This window comes from Bos mutus, chromosome 19 (genome assembly GCF_027580195.1).
Source record: "Bos mutus isolate GX-2022 chromosome 19, NWIPB_WYAK_1.1, whole genome shotgun sequence".
Classification (NCBI taxonomy): domain Eukaryota; kingdom Metazoa; phylum Chordata; class Mammalia; order Artiodactyla; family Bovidae; genus Bos; species Bos mutus.
This window is the reverse complement of record NC_091635.1, coordinates 36,977,152-36,987,307: the sequence shown is the minus strand read 5'-3', so window position 1 is coordinate 36,987,307 and position 10,156 is coordinate 36,977,152.

The window sequence follows — 10,156 nt, the reverse complement described above, 5'->3', positions numbered from 1 at the left end:
TGTATGTGGGGGGGCCGAGGCCCCCCCAGCACTATAAATAGGCGACCAGGATCAGAGCCCCGGAATAGCAGCCTGAGTGCCTGTCCCCATCCCAGAGCGACATCTGACCCTTGCGTCCCGCCAAGCCCCAGCCATTAACCCCTTGGCCGCTGGCACCGCCTCCGCCTCTGAAGCACCTGCTTCTGTCGGTCAGTCAGCTGCGTTGCTGGGGGAGAGGCGGAGGGAAAAGAGCAGAAGGGACCAGGCACCCCAGCTCGAGCAGCCTCGGGCGGCAGTGCTGGGGGAGGGGCACAGAGAGAAGAGGACAGCAGCCACTCTGAGGCAGCAGTCTATCTGGGAGGCCCGCGGGGCTTGGTTCAGAGCTGGGATGGTGTCAGGGTCCCATTGTCCTCGTCCCTCGGCCAGCACTCAGCTCTGATTCCTGGGAGGTGGTGGGGAAGGGGAGTGGAGACCCTCCTCCCGAAGATGCCCACCCTCATTCTCTTCACCCTGACCTGGGGGCTGAGTTTTAGCTTTTATTTGTGGGGATTATAATGGAACTTTTTACTTGATCCTCCTAGTCATGTAAAATCCTAGGAAAAACTCAACTCTCCCATTTTTAGCCTGAAATATTAACAATAGGGACTTCCTTGGTGGTCCAGTGGCTAAGACTCTGTGGCCTCCTCAATGTAGGGGCCCAGGTTTAATCCCTGGTTGGGGAACTAGATCCCACACACCGCAGCCAAGAGTTCACGTGCCACAACTAAAGATCCTGCACGCCGCAAACCAGACCTAGGGCAGCACAGCCAAATCAATAAGTATTCAAATGAAGTAAAATATTAAAAATCTATGAAATGTTTTTGAAAAGGAAAAACAAATTTTGACCGTGAAAGTAGTTTTTGTTCAGGCCCAATCAATACACGAAAAGTGTAATTAATTTGCCTACTATCCTATCACCTGGGTTCAGTTGCCTGAATATTGACTTTCTATTAGGTACTATAAGTTACCTAGAGATGATTCAAAGTATTGAGGAGAGGAATTACCTGGTGGTCAACTGATTAGAACATGGCACTTCCACTCTCGTGTCCCTGGGTTCAGTCCCTGGTTGGGGAATTAAATCCTGAAAGCCACAAGGTGTGGCCAATAAATAAATAAAAATAAAATAAAGTGTATGAGAGGATGTGCATAATATTATACTGTTTTATACAAGGGACATGGATATCAGTGGATTTTGGTATCCTGGTGGTGTGACTGGGGGTAGTCCTAGAACCTATCCCTTCTGACACAGAGAGACAATTATAAGTACAGTCTTGTGTGTATTTCCCCCAACTTTCCATTTAGAAAAGTTTCAGATTTACAGACGAGTTTCAAAATAGCACAATGAACACTCATATGTCTTTCACCCAGATTCAAGAATTATTAATATTTTGCCCTGTCCATGCTGTTTCTCGTCCTCCATTAATAATTAATAATAACATTAATTCTGGCAATGTGACAATTCTCCACTAGACTTCCATGGACACCTAAGAGGGAGGCCGTTCTCCTGCAGAACCTGAATTCAGTGGCCACACTTGGGAAATTGAAGAATGATCACCTAATACACAGTCATGGGCTTCCCTGGTGGCTCAGTCGGTAAAGAATCCGCCTGCAATGAGGGAGACCTGGGTTCGATCCCTGGGTTGGGAAGATCCCCTGGAGGAGGAAATGGCAACCCACTCTATTCTTGCCTGGAGAATCCCCATGGACAGAGGAGCCTGATGGGCTACAGTCCATGGGGTCGTGAAGTGTTGGACAAGACTGAGCAACTAAGCACATACATAGTCTTTCAGTTTTCCCCACCTGTCCTGGAAATACACCTTACAGCATTTAAAGTTTTTGTGCCAGGATTTAATTGGAATTAAACATTGCATTTGGCCGTCATGTTTCTCACTTTCCTTTATTCTAGAATAGTCTCTCTCTCTCTTTTAAATATATTTCATAACACTGATTTTTTTAAAATGCCCCAGCTGGCAGCTTTATTGGTGGTCTTTCAGCGTGTTCTGTCTGTTTCCTCATGTTTAGATCCTGGCTAAATGCCCTTGGCAGGAAAACCATGTGGGAGATGTCACCTGTCAGGAGAATCACAATGGCTGTACATCCAGAGTAAGAAGTTTGACCATCTGGTTGGGGTGGTGTCCATGTCTCGTGCCCCTGTGATTCTCCCAGGCATCCTGGCATCCCTTTATGCTTCTTATGGGCAGCATTCTCCATGAACACACACCCTCTTTAAAAGCTGAATTGTGCTGGTCATCCGACAACATGATTGTTGGCGATGGTTCCAGAGCAGTCAACATGATTGTAAACAGAGGATTCCTGTTGCTGTTCGGAGGGTTTGCAGGCCCTCTGAGACTGTGTCTGGACACTGTGGTGGAGCAGAGTGGGCAGTGAGGTCTCACCAGGAAAACTTTTTATGGAGCCCCTTAGGAAGGATAACCCACCTCCTCTCTTCAGGCATCCGCAGCAGGTGCTCCTGACCCTGGACAAGGGAATGAGGGGAGCACGGGGCCTTAGGCTTCAGGGGTACAGACAAGCTGGTTCCAAACCCTTCTGCCCCCTGATCAGAGAAACCTGGAAGGAAGTCTTGCACAGAGCGGACGGTTTAGTTTATCTCAAGCAGACATGTGCAAACTTCAGCCCAAGTTCATAGCTCAGCGAATCCTAACAGTGAACATGCCCACATTTCTCGACCACACAAACTGTCCTTGGGGCATCAGCCTTGCAGTACTCTTGGCCCCTGTTTCCATTCCCTTTGTACCCCCAACCAAAAGGGTTCAGGTTGTAGTACCTGAAGCCTTGGGCACTTTGGGGTGTCCCCAGGTGCTCAGGGATACCAGCACATCGGCAGGTAGGAGGCAGCCTCTCAGGCGCTCTGTGGCCAGCGTGGCGGGTGAGACAGGCACCTGACTGGCCTTCTCCACAGGAAGTTGGTCCCCTTCCTCAAAATCAGACACTGCACTGTGCCTCCATCTTCTGGCACAATGAAGCCTGGAAACCAAATTGAAAAATGGGTTGACAGACGCTGGGCAGAGGCAAGGCACAACAACATGACCATCCTGGGAAGCCCGGCCGAGAAGCTCCCTGAAAGTGGTTGGGGCCACCGGGTTCTGAGTGAGGGTATGGAGCCCAGGTGAAGTGGCATCCTGGGACCCGTGTCCGTGGCTGTCCAACAGTGCCAGGAATGCCAACTAGCCCTCCACCTGGCCCCACTCAAAGTCCAATTGGCCCTTCGGAGCCTGGAGTCTTTCATCTGGGCCTGACCAGGCGAGAGCTGTGGCTGGTGTGGCTGGCCTGCAGGGCTGAACATGGCAGTGGGTGCTGTGCTGGGGATGGGGGTCAGTGTGTGGGTGTGGAGGGGGGACCTCAGTGAGGGAATCTCAGGTGCCAGTCAAGCCGAAGTCAGTACCATATGCTGGAACTCTCTGGGAAGCAAGATGCCCACCTTTGGCATCCTTACTTTCCTTCTCCACATGAGGAAGCTGAAGCTCTTGGCCTGAGCTGCCCAGCTTCCCACAGCCACCCTGTGCCTGCATGGGTATGCCTAGAACTGCGATCAGCCATCTGGCTTGGGCCTACCAGGGAGCTATGTCCAGGCTTGAGTCCTCTCCTGGGCCCAGCTTTTCCTGACCCACTTAAGTGACTGCTGTGCCCATGTGTGGGCTTCCTAGGCAAACAGCAAGGTCCTACTGTATACCACAGGGGACTGTATTCAATGTCCTGTAATAAACCATAATGGAAAAAGAAAATGAAAAGAATACATACATACAGTCATCAAGACAGTATGGTACTGGCACAAAAACAGAAATATAGACCAATGGAACAAGACAGAAAGCCCAGAGGTAAAGCCCACGCACCTATAGGCACCTTATCTTTGACAAAGACGGCAAGAATATACGATGGAGAAGGGACGGTCTCATCAATAAGTGGTGCTGGGAAAACTGGACAGTTATGCGTAAAAGAATGAAATTAGAGCACTTCCTATCACCGTACACAAAAATAAACTCAAAATGGATTAAAGACCAGAAACTATAAAACTCTTAGGAGAAAACATAGGCAGAACACTGTATGACATAAATCACAGCAAGATCCTTTATCACTCACCTCCTAGAGCAATGGAAATAAAAACAAAAATAAGCAAATGGGGCCTAATTAAACTTGAAAGCTTTTGCACAGCAAAGGAAACTATAAAAAGGTGAAAAGACAGCCCTCAGGATGGGAGGAAATAATATCACATGGAACAACTGAGGAAGGATTAATCTCCAAAATATACAAGCAGCTCATGCAGCTCCATACCAGAAAAACAAACAACGCAATCAAAAAGTGGGCAGAAGGGGCTTCCCCGGTGGCTCAGTGGTAAAGAATCTGCCTGCTAATGCAAGAGACAGTTTCGATCCCTGATCTGGGAGGACTCCACATGCCGCAGAGCAATTAAGGTTGTGCGCCACAACTATTGAACCTGTGTTCTAGAGCCCACATGCCCTAGAGCCCATGTTCCACAACAAGAGAAACCACAGCAATGAGAAGCCCGTGCAGTGCAGCTAGAGAGTAGCCCCCACTTGCCGCAACTAAAGAGAAGACTCAGCACAGCCAAAAATGAACGAATCAATAAAATTATTTTTTTTAAGTGGCAAAAGACCTAAACAGACATTTCTCCTGAGAAGACATACAGATGGCTAATAAACACTTGAAAAGATGCTCAACCTCGCTCATTATTAGAGAAATGCAAATCAAAACTATGATGAGGTATCACCTCATACCAGTCAGAATGGCCATGATCAAAAAATCTACAAACAATAAATTCTGGAGAGAGTGTGGAGAAAAGGGAACCCTCTTGCACTGTTGCTGGAAATGCAAATTGATATAGCCACCATGGAGAACAGTATCAGTTCAGTTCAGTTCAGTCGCTCAGTCGTGTCCCAGGAGAACAGTATAGAGATTCCTTAAAAATACTAGGAATAAAGCTACCGTATGACCCAACAATCCTGCTACTGGGCCTATACCTTCAGGAAACGACAATTGAAAAAGACACGTACCCCAGTGTTCATCGCAGCTATGACATGGAAGCAAGCTAGATATCCATTGAACGATAAATGGATAAAGAAGCAGTGATACATATACACAGTACAATCTCACTCAGCCATAAAAAGGAATGCATGTGACTCAGTTCTGATAAGGTGGATGAACCTAGAGCCTATTATACAGAGTGAAGTATGTCAGGAAGAGAAAGACAGATAATGTACATTAATGCATATATATGGGATCTGGAAAGGTGGTATTGATTAACCCTCTGTAGAGCAGCAATGGAGATACAGACATAGAGGACAGAATTACAAACACAGGAAGAAGGAGAAGGTGGGACAAATGGAAAGAGTAGCTTTCAAAGGTATACATAACCATATATAAAATTAGATAGCCGGTAGAAATTTGCTGTATGATGCAGGGAGCTCAAATCTGATGCTCTGACAACCTAGAGGGGTGGGAGCAGGTGTGAGGTGGGAGGGAGGTTCAGAAGGGAGGGGACATACATATACCTATGGCTGATACATGTTGGTATATAGTAAAACCCAATAAAGTATTTTAAGCAATTATCCTCAAATTTAAAGTAAATAAAAAAGGAATACATACATATATGTATAACTGAATCACTTTACTGTACAGCAGAAACTAGCACAACATTGTAAATCAACTGTATTTCAATTAAAAAAAAAAAATATCAGCTCCTTTTCTGAAAGAGGCCTTGAGAATCTGAGAACAAATCACAGCAAAGTCATCTTTCTTTGCTTTGCCAGTCGGGTTCTGCCCACCCACGAAGCCCCGGGGGAGCTCTGGGCTCCACCGTGGTCAAGGGAAGCGCTTCATGGCTGGACCCGTGGTGAGGATCCCTGGACCCTGGCATGGGCCATGCTTCTGGTTCTAGACACCGACTCCCAACTGGTTGGCCACTGTGCTGCTTGGCAACAATGTCTTCTGCTTTTGAGCTTTTGCTAATGTGTCACAATTACAGAAGCACAGTGATTCTGGATTGACAGCTTCTCGTACTATGGAAATGTCAACAAAATTTTAAGTGAGTTTGGTTGGAAGTCACCTAAAGTTCAACAGTAGGGACTGGTGAGTAGACTAAGAAACATCCGTGTGAGGTACACTCAGGCTGCCTTGAGATCACCTTGTAGAAGAGCAGAGTGACGAGGCAGGAGATCACAGGGGCAGTGTGGGAGACTAAAGGGCCCATGGCACATCTGCATCGGAAGATAGAAAGGCTGGGTAAACGCCTGAGGATGCCCTGCCATCACCTCCAAGGTGAGGCGCAGCGGGTGCTTCTGCTCTTTGGATTTTCAGTATTTTCCCAGTTTTAAACTAAATAGCTATTACTTCCTAAACCAGGAAAAGAGAATAATTTAAAAAAATAAATGAAGTGCATTTTGCTACAGTTCTAAACATGGTTAGGTTTATATTCTTGTATAAATAAAAAAAGCTGCTTTAAAAATTTTTTAAATAACTAAATAAAGGACTTCCCTGGAGGTCCACTGGTTAAGACTGCACTTCCACTGCAGGGGGCATGGGTTCAAGCCCTGGTCAGGGAACTAAGACCCCACATGCCACATAGTGTGGCCAAAAAAACACAAAACTTGCTTTTACAAAATTTTAAAATAGACTTTATTTTCTAGAACAACAGTAGACACACAGAAGAAATTGACTGGAAGAGCTCCTATATTCCTCACATCCAGAGTGTTCTATCGGAAACATCTTTCAGAACAATTGTTACAATTAATGAGACATTGGCATATCATATCAATACATTATTATTAACATTTATTCAGGTCTCCTCAGGTTTAACCTCATGCCCTCCGGCTGCTCCAGGACCTCGCCTGACCTCACATGATGAGTAGCCATCACGTCTCCTTCAGCTGCTCTTGGCCAGGAGGGTCTCTCAGACTTTCTTGGTTTGAATGACCCCAGTGGTTTGGAAGAGGGCTGGGCAGTGATGCACAAACTGTCCCTCTGCTGGCCTGTCTGATGTTTTTCTCGTTATTAGTCTGGGCTTGTGGGTTTGGGGAGGAAGACCAGAGAGCGGAAGTGCCCTTCTCATCACGTCCCCCTAGGGCCGTGCTCTCAACATGACTCCTCACCTTTTGCCCTTGATCACTTGGCTGAGGTGTGTCTTTCAGGTGTCACCTCTGAGGAGTTCCTCTTTCTTTCTCCCCCTTCCCATCCTGTTCTCTCTGGGGAGAGGACCCACACTTGTGGCCCACACTTAAGGGGAGTGTATTCTCCCCCTCCTTGAGGGGACAGTATCGACATAAATTATTTGGAATGCTTCAAAGAGGTTGGTCTTTCCTCCCCCACTTAACTTTCTTCAATTATCTACTTATATCAGGATCGACTTGAGGACATTCATTTTATATTTTGGGTTACAATCCAAAACTACATTTTTTATTCTGTTGCTCAAAGCCTTCCAAGTGTGCCTTGACATACCCCATCAGTGGGGGTTGGGGTTTGTTTTCAGCACCTCCTCACTGCAGGCACTGCAAGATATCCCAGGCTCATCCTGCGCATTTCTCCCCAGCCTTAGAGCCAGGTGTTTTCCAAGAAGCCCTGGTTCCTGTTACTGGAGACGGTGTAAGAGACCAAGATCTGGACTTTTCTGGTGGTCCAGTGGTTAAGAATCTGCCTGCCAGTGCAGGGGACAAAGGTTCGTTCCCTGGTCTGGAAAGATTCCATATGCCTCGGGGCAACTAAGCCCATAGGCCACAACTACTGAGCATGCACTCTAGAGACTGAGAGCAGTAACTGCTGAAGTCTTCGGGCCCTAGAGCCCACGCTCTGCAACAAGAGAAGCCACTGCAATGAGAAGTCTGAGTGCCGCAGTGAAGAGTAGCCTCTGTTTGCTGTAACTAGGGGAAGCCTAGGCAAAGCAATGAAGACTCAAAGTAGCCCAAAAAATTAAATTAACAAAAAAAGAATTGGCCACTTCCACTCCAGAGGGCATGGGTTCAATCCCTGGTTGGGGAACTGAGATCCTACCTGCAATGTGGCTCAGCCAAAAAAAGAAAATAAAAATAAAAGAAGTTGAGACGTCAGGGTAGACAGTTCCGCCTATCACTTCGATCATGCACTGAACACTACAGGTTTGACATCACTCACTCGCCTTATGGGTCCCAGGCTCATTTTGCCAATGGTACCCACAGTACTTTGGCCACCTGATGTGAAGAGCCAAATCATTAGAAAAGACCCTGATGCTGGGAGAGATTGAAGGCAGGAGGAGAAGGGGACAACAGAGAACGAGATTGTTGGATGGCATCACTGACTCAATGGACATGAGTTTGAGCAAGCTCTGGGAGATGGTGAAGGACGGGGAAGGCTGGCGTGCTGTAGTCCATGGGGTTGCAAAGAGTCGGACATGACTGAGCGACTGAACAACAGCACTCGCAGTAAGGCACAGACGCTGGAGGTAAGCTAAGCCTCCGTCCTTCTTTATCAGGAACATGGGGAGAAAGGATTTATTCATTTGGTGAAATCCCATTGGGCCTAACCCACAAGTATCATGTTCAGTGGGCCTGGCACGCCCGAGACACACAAAGCCACCCTGTTACTCTTCTCAGTCTACCTCATACAGAGTAAGGCATCTGTCTGTGCCGATGTCACCACCTGCTGCCCTTCTCCACACAAAGAACTGGCCTCCAGCCAGCGCCTCTGGGGTCCCTCCCCCAGAGGCCCAGCTCTGACCGCAGCATGGACCCCTCCCTCCATGCAAGTCTCCCTTGGTAGGTGAAGGCCAGGCCCCTTTTGGGTCCTCCCAGCCCCCATCACCGACTCGATGGACGTGAGTTTGAGTGAACTCCAGGAGTTGGTGATGGACAGGGAGGCCTGGCGTGCTGCAATTCATGGGGTCGCAAAGAGTCGGACACGACTGAGCGACTGAACTGAACTGAACTGAGCCCCCTCTCCCACTGGAAGGCCACTGTCATGCTGGGAACCCTGTTCATGCCTCTCCAAAGAGGCTGCTCCCCAAGCCAGCAGCCACCCCAGGGTCCCCCTTCTTTCATCTTCAGCCTTTGGCCACACCCCTCCCTGACCTCACTGTCTCCCTGGGTCAGTGAAACCACAAATGGGCCATTTAAGCTCCCCTTGGGGAAGCCAACTTCAGTGGGTCCAGAGCTGGTCAGACTTCAGGGCATACTCCCAGTCTTGGGGGGCCGTTGAGAGGATGAGGTCTCCGTGATGCTCCCCACTCTGGGATTGACGCTGCAGGCTGCCTGAGAGAGACTGGGTGGTCAGAGGCTAGGAGCAGGGTCCAGGCATGAATCCTTCCTCTGTCCCTTCACATAGCCTCTTCAGGCCTCAGTTTCTTTTTTAAAATTTTTATTAAGATATTTGGCTGCATCAAGTCTTTCCTCTATCCCTTCACATAGCCTCTCTGGGCCTCAGTTTCTTTCTTTTTTTAATATTTATTAAGATATTTGGCTGCATCAAGTCTTTGTTTCAGTATGTGGGATCATTTGTTGTGGCTGGGAGTGCGGGGGGTGGGGGCTTAGTGGCCTCAAGGCATGTGGGAGATCTTAACTCCTCAACCAGGGATCGAACCCATGTCCCCTGCATTGGGAGGCAGATTCTTAACCACTGAACCACCAGGGAAGTCCCAGGGCCTCAGTATCCCAATTTGCAAATTGAGGCTTGTAATAAGACCTACTTGCTGGGCACCGGGGGAATCAGGGTGTCATGTGTGGGGGGCACATAGTGCAGGGAACGCTGAGGAAGCCAGGTCTGTTGGAGAGTCATGACCCGGCCACCTTTGGAGGGGGTGCTTATCAGTATGTCACAAAACCCACAGGGGCTCACTATCTTCGATGCACATGCCACCTCGGGGTGCCTCCATGGAGATGCCGGCCTGTGAGCCTGTATGCAGTGGCGCTGACACAGACTAGTCACGCGGCCCTTTGTACCTGAAGACAGTATGAAGCACAGAGCTCACTGAAGACTGGGAATGTTCTCTTCAGTCCCAAGTTGCAGCAGGAGGTAGAAACCAGGCAACGAGTGTATGGTGTGCAGTCACACGTGAAGGACAAGATTGCGTCTATGTGTGTATGTTTGTGTGTGTGTGTGTATGTGTTTATGGGGAGGCTGTGTCCTCTGGGACTAACCA